The sequence below is a fragment of the Ornithorhynchus anatinus genome, chromosome 21 (assembly GCF_004115215.2).
Source record: "Ornithorhynchus anatinus isolate Pmale09 chromosome 21, mOrnAna1.pri.v4, whole genome shotgun sequence".
Classification (NCBI taxonomy): domain Eukaryota; kingdom Metazoa; phylum Chordata; class Mammalia; order Monotremata; family Ornithorhynchidae; genus Ornithorhynchus; species Ornithorhynchus anatinus.
Genome location: NC_041748.1, coordinates 19,011,095 through 19,024,795, shown reverse-complemented (window position 1 = coordinate 19,024,795; position 13,701 = coordinate 19,011,095). Strand labels below are relative to the sequence as shown.

General features: G+C 44.6%; 1 protein-coding gene across 2 annotated transcripts in view; it reads right to left on the bottom strand.

The window, feature by feature from the left end:
* Window positions 1-13,701, bottom strand: part of TTC28 (tetratricopeptide repeat domain 28) — a 441,985-nt gene that overhangs the window by 107,021 nt on the left and 321,263 nt on the right. The window lies entirely within an intron of this gene.

Sequence of the window (13,701 nt, the reverse complement as noted above, 5' to 3'; positions counted from 1 at the left end):
TAGTCTGAGTTAAAACCAGATGGGAAAATCTTGAGGCCTGGGATGTGGAATCTGTTGCTGTCATGTTCCACTATTTCTGCTGGAACAGTTTTGAACATTTTGGAATCTCTAGATAATAAATGATGCAATAATGTGAACAGAGAGCTAAGGACATCTCGTGCCAGTGGGAAACTCCAGTATGAGGGAATAAAAATCAGTTTAGAGTAGAGGAGTGGGTGAGCGGAGGAAGAGGTGAGTGGAAGTTGTACAGGGGTGTGGGTGGCAGCAAGGGAGAGGAAGTGAACAGGCAGGAAGTCCTTGCTCCTCTGCTTGTGAATTTTCCTCTTTGCACAACGCTTGCTTAAGCCTTCAACATCTCTATGCATTTCCTTTTTACAGCTCCTAATTGTATCCTCTGGAACTTGGATCTGGGACCTTTGGACACTTGATCTTCTCCCCACCCCCAGGCCCAGAGCACTTAGATGTATATTTTTAAATTCTATATTATAAATGACATTTATTCATTAATAAATTAATGAATGACATTAATATCTTACACTGTTAATCCCCATTTTACAGATGAGGTAACTGAGACCCAGAAAAGTGAAGTGACCTGCCCAAGGTCACACAGCAGGCATGTGGCGGAGTCGGCATTAGAACCCATGTCCTTCTGACTCCCAGGCCCATGCTTCATCCACAAAGCTACACTGTTCCTCTCAAAATTTTTGATGAGATTCTTTAAACTTGAAAACTGTTCTTTAAAACTTTCGATGAGAGTCAGTACATTTTTCATAAGGTGAGAGATATAAAAGAGGGTTGGAAGAAGTGGGGAGGTAACAATGTCTAAGCAGTTTGCATTTCTACCCTAAGTGCTATCTCGTCAGTCAGGAATCACCTGCACAACACAGCACTTTGACCAAAAGATGAGAAGGGAGTTTGTGAATAAGACCTAACGTTAACTCACCTGACTTCTTCATTGATAGCTTGTGTTTTAAGAGGAAAAAAGCCCTATATAATAATGATGGTATTTGTTAAATGCTTATTATATGCCAGGCACTATTCTAAGCCCTGGGGTGAATACAAGGTAATCAGGTTGTCCCACATGGGGTTCACAGTCTTACTCCCTATTTTACAGATGAGGTAACTGAGGCACAGAGAAATTAAGTGACTTTCCCAAAGTCACACAGCTGATAAGTGGCAGAGCTGGGATTAGAACCCACACCCTCTGACTCCCAAGCCCATGCTCTTTCCACTAAGCCACACTGCTTCTCAGACAGTGTATGGGGCAGTGACTTGTGTACCCCCTTTTTGGGGTCTCCAATTTGACATTCAGTCAAGCTTTGCTAAAGATTTAAGTGGTTGCAAGAGTTACGTGACCCCCAATCTTGTCTCCCTCATCGGCTACTCCTCGCTCACATTCCTCCCTCCAGCCTGGAACACCCTTTCCCTTCACTGACAACAGACCACCGTGCTCTCCATCTTCAAAGCCCTACTAAAATCACATCTCCAAGAAGCCTTCCCTGACCAAACCCTCATTCCCCTGCTCTATTCACCCTCCCTTCTGTGTCACCTATGCACTTAGGTGGGTACCCTTGACTCTCAGCTATTCATCCAACCCTCACACCACCTATGAACATATTCTAGTAATAACAATACATATTCTGCTGCTTTCCCCAGCTGTAATTTATTTTAACACTTGTTTCCCCCACTACATTGCAAACTCCTTGAGGGTAGGGATGCTGTTTACTAACTGTACTATTTCCAGATACTCAGGATACTCCTCCGCACACAGTAAGTACTCAATAAATACCATTTACGGCTTGGGAGTTAAGTTTGAAATGGCATTTTTTTCATTAGCTAAGTGACCTAACCAAATTGCATTTCATTCTACAATAGAGACAAGGTATAGCTACGAACACGTTGATTTGGGCAATCCTAAATCACCTTTAATTTGAAGTTATTGTAAATGCCTTCATTGTGTGGAATCCTTTTTAATGTATTTTTTACTTGAAATCTAAGTCGAACTTCCGTTGAGAAATGGATTTCAGAAGATGGTCTTTTTCAGAGCAGGGAGTATAGTCTTTTTGCTTTGCAGAAAAGGATAAAATAGTTTTGCTGGAGAACAAAGGATAACAGTGAAAAGTCTATGTTCTTTGAGAACAGGGAACATCAATCAGTTGCACCTACTGAGCACTGTACTGAGTGCTTGAGAGACCACCACAGAGTAAATAGACACGATCCCTACCCTCAAGGAGTTTACAGTCTAGAAAGGGAGAGAGAACATGTACTTTGTTACAGCTGAATTTTTCCCCAGGACTTAGTACTGTGCTCTGCCCACATTAAATACTTAATAAATTCTCTTCCTACTACCTCTCTGCCTAGTACTCAGGAGATGCTCGGCAAATGCCATTGAAAGGCCGACTTTAGGAAGAGTAAGTCCAATCAGCCATCTCTTCCTCTCAATTACCCCCCAACCAATTTCCTCCCTTCTCTAGACTTGTAAGCTTCTTGTGGGCAGGAAACACATCTACCAACGCTGTTGTACTGTACTCTCCCAAGCTTCTAGAACAGTGCTCCGAATATTGTACATGCTCAATAAATACCATTGATGCTGATGATGACCAATTCTGAACTCTTAATTCTTTGCTTCCAGCTAGTGGAGCTGAAGAATTTCCTTTGGATGGTAATCACTGATATTTACTGAGTGCTTAGTGTGTGCAGAGCACTTGTAATAAGCACTTGGGAGTGTATGGTACAACAAAGTTGGCAGACCCATTCCCTACCCACAATGACAGTAGTCTAGTGACTTCAATCACATATTCTAGATGGAAGATTTATAACTATGTGCAATCTGCCCTAGAAAAGCACTTCAGAAACTTTCAATTTTGTCAAAATAAGGATAAACCAGTGGATGAGGCCTTTAGTATTAGAAATAGGGCAAAAGAGACAGATCTTAAACCCAACAAGAATTTTGGTGAGTAGTGAGAAGGAAAGAGGGGAACGAAACCCGATTCTAAAATTGAACGCCCGGGGGTCTGAGGTGATAATGATGTTAACTGAAAAGTGCGGAAGACGGGAAGGGTGGGGAAGACTAAAATGTACAGGATTTATCGCTTGGATCTTCTCGCTCCCTGTGCAATTTTCGGGATTACGGTTATATCTTTTTGTGATGATGATTCGAAGCAGCGCCTCCTTCCCTCTACGAGTTGAAGAGGTCGCCGTGCTGGCTCTTTTAATGATGCCATGGGATCCGAAAACACCATCTGGCTGGTAAGGCTGACAATCTGAAATTTCTGGTCAGAATCCAGGTCACCTGCTGGTGCGGACCTGGTTCGCTTGTAGTCCATTACCTCCTGCTTACTGAGACCCAGAGCACGGGCCCGTATCCCTCCGGAGGCCTCCAGCAGCTGGCCTATGTTAAAAACTGTCTTTGTCTCTGCCGACGTTAGACGACAGATATCTAGGGGAACCTTCCATTTGAATCGGTGAAGACAAACAGAGAAATTCTGATGCTTCAGCCAAATGGCCCAACTCTAACTTCTTGGCTCAGAAACGTGAATCTTAACTCCGTTTTTGCTGGAGCGCTTAATGTCTTGAAGTCTAACTTTATGCGGGAACTAGGGGAAAGTTGACTGGTGCTTTCCTTTGCTTTTTAATTGTGACTGGATACCTTTTAGGTGACATCTGTGTGCTTTTTCAACAGAAATGGAGAGCTTTGGATTCTCTGAGGGGAAAGTCACAGAAAGAGGGGCAAAAAGAAGTACCTACTGAGTCAAATGAACATTGAGACTGTGCCTTCAGAAGCCTGCAAAGCTGTTACCAAGTCAAATGTGAAAAAGCTGAGTCCGCAATACTGATTTAAAGTCGCATTTAGGCTTAAATTCAATTCAACAAATACATTTTCTACTTCATCTAAAGGCTTGAAAAGAATTTCTAAAACAATGTAAGGGAGATGCCTCATTTAAAACCCTCCATTTAAAATGGCCACAAAACTTATACTGAAAACGTTTCTTCCTAGAGAAAAAGGGAGATTAGCATTATAATATAAGAGCACTTTTTACGGTATTTGTCAAGCGCTTACCTATGGGTCAAATACTGTGTTACGCACTGGCGTGGATACAATTTTATCAGGTTGGACACAATGCCTGTCCCTCCTGGGGCTCATAATCTAAGTAGGAGGGAGGACAGGTATTTAATACTCATTTTAAGGTTGAGGAAACCGAGGTCCAGAGAAGTGACTTCCCCAGAGTCACCCAACAAGCAATTGGCAGAGCTGCGATTAGAAGCCAAGTCAGTGCTCTTTCCAGTGGACCATGCTGCTTCTCATGTATTTATTTCCTAGATTCAACATGGATCCACAATTAGGAAATCCCAGTAGCATATATGGATTTATGAATGGAATAAAAGGCTACTCTGGTTTCAACATAATACTGAAATTTTTGTTTTGTCACATAGGTCTTTGCCAGCCAACTTTGTCCTTCTCTGTTCAGAGGAAGTTAGAATCTTACTAGCCTGCAACAGTCAAAACTGCAACTGTTAGCTCGTTGTGGGCATGGTCTATCACTGTTTATTGTTGTACTGTACTTTCCCAAGTGCTTAGTACAGTGTTCTGCACACAGTAAGTGCTGAATAAATACAAATGAATGAATGAAAGTTACATGGCAAATATGCAGCACTTGGGGGGTAGGCTGCCCAACAAATCAATCAATAGTATATCAGAAGCAGTGTGGTCGAGTTTAGAAGCTGTGTGACCTAGTGGATACGGCCTGGGAGTCGGAAGGACCTGGGTTCTAATACTGGCTCTGCCAACCTGTCTGCTGTGTGAATTTGGTCATGTTACTTCACTTCTTTATGCCTCAGTTACCTCATCTGTAAAATGGGAATTAAGCCTGTGAGCCCCATGTGGGTCAGGGTCTATGTCAACCCTGATTAACTTGAATCTACCTGTCTCTAGGTGAACCCGGGCTACCCACCATCACAAGGTCAAATGCTATCTCCTGACTGCCCGAGCCAGGAAGGCGGAACTCAGAAGCATGGATGGGATACCTCCCCTACAACCAAAAGTCATTAGATTGACAGCCCAAGCTGGGAATACAGAGGATGTCCCTTGCCACCGTGCCAATCAAGTTAGTTATAGAGGATGGGGAAGGGCAGAGATTGGATAAACTGAGGCTGGAAGCTGGAATGGCCTAGGAGCACAGGCAACAAGTACCTGAGGCCTCTGACCTTCTGGGTAGCGGATGCAGACTTACAGCAGCGGGCTGTCCCACTAAAGGCTTGTGGAGCTGGAAGCTAGAGGGTTTTGCCACGGGTATGTAAAGCATAAATAGATTCCTCCTGGGTAGGTGTGGTAATAATAATAATAATGTTGGTATTTGTTAAGTGCTTACTATGTGCCGAGCACTGTTCTAAGCGCTGGGTAGCTAGCTGCCTCACCACATGCAAACAAGGAATAAGTGAATTCCTCGAAGGTGGGACCTAGGTGTTTTGCCATGCGCGAGTTAACACATAAGTACATTCCTCCAGATAGGGAAGCTCTATTATCATTACATAATCATATTCCTCCCGAAAGGGCCTCCCTAAAGGGAGGTTCAATTTGCTGTGCCCAAAATAATCAAATAATTAAATTTGCCTCACGGAATAAATTTTGTATAAACCTCAGCCTTTCTGCCTCTGGTCTCTCTCTCTCTCGCCAAGCTGACTGCTGATCCATCCCCGGGAGATGGGTGACACTACCCCAGTGCTTAATAAAGTGCCCTTCTGTGTAACCCTGACTTGCTCCTTTTATTCATCCCTCCCAGCCATATAGCCCTTATATACATATCTGTAATTTCTTTATTTAAATCAATATCTGTCTCTCCCTCTAGACTGTAAACTTGTTGTGGGCAGGGAATGGGTCTGTTATAATGCTCTATTGTACTCACCCAAGTGCTTAGTACAATGCTGTACACATAGTAAGCACTCAATAAATATGACTGACATAGTAAGGGCTTACCAAATACCATTAAAAAAAGGCTTCTTGTGGGCAGAGTACTTCCTGTGGGCAGGGTGCGAGAGATGTCTAGAAAGACCGTGCCCTGTGGAGAACAGGGAGAGCTGAGGTAACTCCTTTCCCTGCATCCTCTGGAAATGTGCAACTACAAGAAATCTAGAGGCATGACTGCTATTCACCGACTAACGGTTCTCCTCGGTAGTGTCTCTTAAACAGGAAACTTGAGCCAGCTAGAAGGTTCCGGGGCAAAGTGTAGCCCTGAGGGGACTGGGGACCGTGGCTGTGCCCGGCACAGATGGCAGAGAATTAATGCCACACCCAAACTCCCCACAGTTGGCTTAGCAAAGTGTTAAACAGCAGTCGTGGCAGATGGAAAATCTGAAGGCCAAGCAGGTGTGGGAGGTATCACTGCCAGATGCAGAGAGCCAATGGCAGACGTCTTCCAAGGAACCCAGGGCATCCATCCCCAACATGGCTCCATTCTGAGCAGGAAGCCACTAAACAAGTTAAGACCAAGGCTAAGCAGCCCTTAAATAGTGCTATGAGCAACAGATCACATTGGCCGAAAGATCCCACTGGGGCCAGGGACCACTCCAAACCAGAGGAGGAACGATGAACTCCGAGAGTTACTCATGTTTACTTTAAGGAAAATCACATGTGTATTCCCTTTGAGTTTTCAAAGTGTTATCAATGCTCAGTCCTGGGCTTTCTAATGGGAAAGACCTCAGGGATTTTTGCTTCATAAACCTAGTTACGCCTCCCATATTCATTATAATTTGTGTAAAGAAGACGAAAACTCCAAGCGCTAATTAGAAAGATAGAGTTGTTGTGTTTTCCTCCAGTTCACCTTATCTTTTTCATTCAGTTCTTGAAGACTCAGCTATTAAAAGAAATTAAGTAATTCATCAAGCCCATTTCAATTACCTGATGCTGATAACATCAGATTACAATTAGCATCTACAAATGAACCAAGAGCCAAGTGCCAAGCAGGAACATAAGCTAATTTACGGCTAGCCTCAGCCTGCTGGAGAGTTGCAGGTGCCAGGAGCTGGCAGTAAGCTGGGGGCTTCATTATTCCAACGGCAGCATTTCCCTGCCACTCCGGCCACAGCTTCCAGTGAAGTTTCTGCTGAGTTGGGGTACTGGGTTCCCCCCGCCTGGCATCACCGGTTGACTGACAGACTGTGACCCTGAGTTAGTCACTGCTTTTCACCAGCAGGATGTGGAGGACTGAAGAGATGAATCTCCAGGTGGGGATCTTCACAAGTAATAACAGTAATAATAATGATGATGGCATTAAGTGCTACTTTGTGCCAAGCACTCTTCTAAGCGCTGGGGTAGATATGTGGTAATCAGGTTGTCCCACATGGGGCTCCCAGTCTTCATCCCCATTTTACAGATGACATAACTGAGGCACAGAGAAGTGAAGTGACTTGCCCAAAGTCACACAGCTGATAAGTGGTGGAGCCAGGATTAGAACCCATGACTTCTGACTCCCAAGCCCATGCTCTTTCCACTAAATCACGCTGCTTCTCAGGTGGGGAAATCCTGTATCCAATTGTCCAACAAACCAAGCAACGCACCTAGGGGAAAGACCACCAGCCTAGGATCAGAGGACCTGGGTTCTAATCCCAGCTCTGCTGCTTGTTTGCTGTGTCACCTTGGGCAAGTCACTTCATTTCTCTGGGCCTCAGTCACCTCATCTGTAAAATGGGGGTGAAGACTGTGAGCCCCATGTGGCACAGGGACTGATTGGCTTGTAACCAACCTGATTGGCTTGTAACTACCCCAGCGCTTAGTATGTGCCTGGCCACAGCAATCACTGAACAAATACCATAAAAAACACACAAACATGGGTTCAGAATCAGTGTGTAGAAAACCCATCTTTGGGGTGGGCAGGGGTAGGGCTAGGCCCAGTAGTCATAAGAAAGAAGGGGTTCTCTGACCCCCTCCACTTTCTCCATGATACTATTACTTCCCACTACACAGACATGCCACATTAGGGGAGCAACGTGGTCTAGTGGAAAGAGCCCGGGCCTTTTTTACATTAAGATTGAAAGACTCTTCCCAAGGCTCGATGTCTCCTTCCATAGCAAGAAGGCGAGAGAAGCATCTCCAAGAAAGGGCAGTCTCTCAAAGTAATCCACTTAAAGATCTGCCTCTCAGCCAAAGTCTCTCTTTACTCCCACGAGCCCTAAGTTACTCAAAGTCAAAAATACTTAATGGTTTCATCAGTGGTAGAGAAGCAGCGTGGCCTAGTGGAAAGACCACGGACCTAAGAGTCAGAGGACCCAGGTTCTAATCCTGGTTCTGTCAGTTGATTGCTGTGTGACCGTAATTAAATCACTTACCTTCTCTGTACCTCTCTTTCCTCATCCGTAAAATCTGGGCTCCACTCCTGTTCTCCTTTGTACACAGACCATGAGCCCCATGTGAGACAGGGTCTGTGTCTGACCTGACTACCTTGTACTTACCCCAGAGCTTAAAACAGTGCTTGACATATGGTAAATACTTAGTAAATACATTAATAACGATAATAATAAAAATAACATAATGTAATGATGCTAACACGCCACATTATGCAGAAGAGTGTCCATCCACTGCTGCATTCCCACTGCCTCTGGTGGTTGCCCAGGCAGCTCAAGTCATTAACTTCAAAGTATGTTCCACTAATGGGTCACTTATTTCTCGCCAACATCTTGGCATGGTCCGCGCTGCCACCACCTTTGTGTAGGGTTATGTGGCCACCATCTTGGTAAAGGCTGGCAAGGCTCCCCAAGGCGAAGACCTAACCTTGTTCACCATTTGACCCTGGCCCAGGAAAGGCAGCAGAGGGAGGGTGAGCCTCTTTGCACATTTCCAGAAAGGGCCCTGTTTCTCCATCAAGACCCGGAAGGGTGAACTGGAATCCTTGGTAATATCTTAGACATTTTGAGCACCTTATATGCCAGACATTCTATCAAATATCTAAAGGTGGAGAAAAAACTCCAATCCTGATTCAGAATGATCAATTGACCTATTTTCTCCAATTCAATGAATAATCTTCCAGTCAGAAAACCATTACATAGAGCATGTGTTATCCCTCTCTTCCCCCAAAAGATAAAGGTCCTTTACTCCCCATTCTATCAATAATAATAATAATGATAATAATAATAATACTTGTTAAGCACTTATTATGCACCACGCTCTGGTCTAAGCTCTATGGTAGGCACAAGCTAATCAGGTTGGAGCCCACAAGGGGCTCCCACTCTTAATCCCCTTTTCACAGATGAGGTATCTGAGGCCCAGAGAAGTAAAGTGACTTGCCCAAGGTCACATAGTGGACATGTAGCAGAGCCAGGATTAGAACCCAGGTTCTTCTGATTCCCAGGCCCATGCTCTATCCCCTAAGCCAAGCAACAGGCATTTTGAAAATAAATTTCATGCTCCCGAACCTGTTGAGTTAATATTTCTCCTTCTCCTCTCTCCTGGACTGATCACTAAGGGCCACCATGTCTTCAGAGGAATGGGACAGGAGCTAGAAACTGGTTTCACAGAGCTGCTTTAGACTGGGTTAGCACAAACAGGGCCACAACCACTTATCACACCATGGATTCAAATTTTAAGTGGCTCTCAGTTTGCCAACAGAAATGAGAGCGGGAGGGGGCTCTCCGGACTGCTAAACCTACTGCTGAGAAGATTGGTAGGCTCAAATTTGGATAGATTCACAGCACATCAACTTGGTACTCACCCAAGAGCTCAGTACAATGTGCTGTGCAAAGCAGGCACTCAAATAATTTTGTAATTTGTTAAGCACTTAATATAAACCAAGCAGTGTATTAAGCGCTGGGGTAGACATAAATCAACCAGGTTGGACATAGTCCCTGTCCCACATGGGGCTCACAGCTTAAATCAGAGGGAGCAGGATTTGATTCCCATTTTACTGGTGAGGAAACTGAGGCATAGAGAAGTTAAGTGGCTCATCCAAGGTCACACACAGCAGGAAGGTGGAGGAGCTGGGATTAGAACCCAGGTCCTCTGAGTCCCAGGCCCAGGCTCTTTTCACCAAGTCATACTGCTTCTCTACCACTGATGGACCGATTGAGTATTTGTAAGTTTGAATAACTGAAGGAACATGGGAGAAAAGAGAGATTTTAGGTGAGAGGCAGGTCTGTAAAGTGGATTACTTCAAGAGTGACTCTTCTTGAAGATGCTACCCTTTCCCTCTTGCTATGGAAGAAGACACTGGGATAAGGAAACGACATCCAGGCTCAAGAACTTCAGAATGTAAAAAAGGCCATTATAGGGTCAGACTACTGATCCCTCAAGTCCAGGATGCAGAGAATGTGACTGTTATTGGGGAAGCAGCGTGGCCCAGTGGAAAAGAGCGTGGGCTTCGGAGTCAGAGGTCATGAGTTCGACTCCCGGCTCTGCCACTTGTCAGCTGTGTGACTGTGGGCAAGTCACTTCACTTCTCTGTGCCTCAGTTATCTCATCTGTAAAATGGGGATTAACTGTGAGCCTCACGTGGGACAACCTGATTACCCTGTATCTACCCCAGCGCTTAGAACAGTGCTCTGCACATAGTAAGCGCTCAACAAATACCACCATTATTATATTGTTACAGTGTACTCTCCCAAACACTTCCCACAGTGCTCTACACACAGAAAGTGCTCAACAAATAAGACTGACTCACTCACTGTTACAAAATGGGTTGCTTGGAGGGCAACTGTTTGATGGTTGCTCTCCAATCCTCCTCACCTCTACCTCTCTAAGATCCCACCCTGGGGCACTCTGCTTCTGGTTCCAGGATTTCTGAGGTTCTACTTGCTAGCTACATGGTTGTGGCAAGGATGCTGAAAAGCTTGTTGGAGGTTTAGAAAGGAAAACGCTTATTACAAGTTCAGTAGAGAAGCAGTGTGGGCTAATGGGAAGAGCACAGGCCTGGGAGTCAGAAGGACTTGGATTCTAAGCCCGGCTCCGCCACTTCTCTGCCGTATGCTCTTGGGCAGACTGCACTGGTTTAGTCATTTTTCTTATCGCCATCATCATCATCAACAACAACAAAGGCATTTCTTGAGCTGGGTAGAGAGCACTGTACTAGATCCTTAGAAAGATATAAGAGAAGCCCTGCCTTGAAGGACTTTATAATCTAATGGATAAGACAAGTGGACACAAATTACCAGTTTATAAGTAAAAGTGTAAGAGCATTGCCCAAATGATAAAAACAAAAGTAGGCAATTAATTAAATAAAAAGTAAATAAGCCAGGATACATATGGATGCTAAGATGTTTGATGCAGAAGGAAGAGAGTGTGGGTGTGTGTGAGAGACAGACAGACATGACCAGGAAAGTGGGGATTAATCAGGGAATTCCTGAGGGAATTTCTCATGGATGAAGTGGTTTTGAGGGGGGCTGGGCAGGCAAATGTCTGAGTAATAGGTAGGAATTGGGAGAGTTGCAAATGAGGTTTGTTGGCCTCAGGGCATGCGCTTCCAGTCCAAGAGAGAGCCTAAGGGCTGCAGGCCTGCAGCTTTAAATGCATCTGACAGCAAATCCAGGGCCCATGAAAAGTCTCCGCTCAAAGGGAAGAATCCACAGGGAGCAAAATGGGAGGGAGGTGGATTACATTCAGACTAGCAACATATTTTTTAGATTTTTAGGATTCACAAAGGGCAATGTTTCTGAACCTAACCCCAATGGGTCATTACAAATCAGATTTCCTGGTTCATCCAGTTAGAATGTACTATAATCTCCACCCTCAAATATTTTAGAAACAGCTTCAATCCATGCACCAGTGTGAAGAGGGGTAGGGGGGAGGAGTCGGATGGATTTTTCAGCCCACTTTGGCTAATAAATCTCTACGCCTTAGATGTGATTTGCAGAGCGGTAGAGGAAAGCTGTAAAAAGAGCACATTCCATTGTTTAGACCTGAGGATCTGTACAGATTCTCCTGAGCCTATTCTCCAGGCTCCCTTCCCGGATTCCAAAGGTTCCTCGGACCAACCAAAAGCCTGACAATAAAACATCCAGTTTATTTTCCACGCACAGTCAGGCGGCCACAAAGAAAGACTTTCCCAGCGTATTGTATTTCTCAAGTCAGGCCTTTCTGAGAAGGCTTTCCAACTCTCCTGTTCGACACGATCGAAAACACAGCCAATTCTGCCAAGGGTAATCTCACCTCCAACCATTGCACTTAGGTACATATGTTGACACTCCATTGCTTCCTCCTACCTGGGATTAATTTGAAGGGGCACTGTGATTCACTGATTTAGTGGGCAGGGATCACATCTGCTGCCACTACTCTACTCTCCCGAGGGCTGACCCTAGTGTTTTGCACAGAGTAAGTACTCCATCAGTATCACTGATTGATTCTTCTGCCTCTCTCTAGAGGCGAAGACCCAGAACTGTGTCATGGCTAAGTCCATGCCCAGGACACTGATTATTCTCCACATTCTTTTTTCTTCTTATGGTGTTTGTTAAGTACCAGGGTCTGCACTAAGCACTGGAGTGGAAGCAAGCTAATCAGTTGGACATAGTCATATCCCATATGGGGCTCAAGTCTCACTGATTGCTTCCTTTGCAAAGAGAAGTAGTGTGGCCTAGTGGATAGGTTGGAGTCTGAGGACCTGGGTTCTAATCCCACCTCTGACACTTGTCTGCTGTGTGACCTTGGGCAAGTCACTTCACTTCTCTGGGCCTCAGTTACTTCATCTGGAAAACGGGGATTAAGGCCACGAGCCTCATGTGGGACAGGGACTGTGTCCAACCTGATTAGCTTGTACCTACCCCAGCACTTACAACAGTGTCTGGCATATAGTAAGTACTTAAAAAATCTTAAAAGTAAAATAAATCCCAAGTCAGTATCTTTCCTCCTTAGTGTAATGTTGGAATGTTTTAGGATTTCCAAAATGGGGAATGATCTTTCACTTGGCCTGCTCTGAGCTGCTTTTCCGAGAATTAAACTGGTGTAAAAATGTGGTGTTTCACCCTGAATTACCAAAGAAGGCTCATGAGCCTGGGCCAACAGGAAGGCAGAGAGGTGAAAGACACATATTTACCTAGCTGTTCAATGAGGAACAGCACATGTGGGGCCTTTTCAGTTTGGAATCTACAGAACAGCCAATCTGTTTGGAAACATAGCCTGTATCTGGGAGGAACTGACTTAACAGCTAAGTTACCCTTCTCTTGGTTGTTATATTACTAAAAACTCAAAAGAATTAATAATTGTGGTATCTGTTAAGCGCTTACTATGTTCCAGGTACTGTTCTAAGCACTGGGATAGATACGAAATAACTGGGTGGGACACAGTGGCTGTTCCAGAGAAGGCTCACGGTCTTAGTCACTATTTTACAGATGAGGTAACAGAAGAATAGAGAATGGAAGTAACTTGCCCAAGGTCATAAAGCAGATAAGTGGTGGAGCAGGAATTGGAACCCAGGTCCTTCTTACTTCCAGGACTGGTCTCTATCCATTAGGCCAAGCTGTTTCTGCTGCTTCTATCCCCCTTTTTCCCAGTGGAATTGTAGCTAATATTATAAAGACCCAAACATTCTGTCCCCAAAACTATATCTTCATCTTCAAGAGGGGCCAAATGCTTGGATGCTGATGCACTTTATTTATTTCTATTAACGTCTGTCTCCCCCCTTAGACTGTAAGCTCATTGTGGGCTTGGAATGTGTCTGCTTACTGTTGCATTGTACTCTCTCAAGCGACTAGTATAGTGGTCTGCACATAGCAAACGCTCAATAC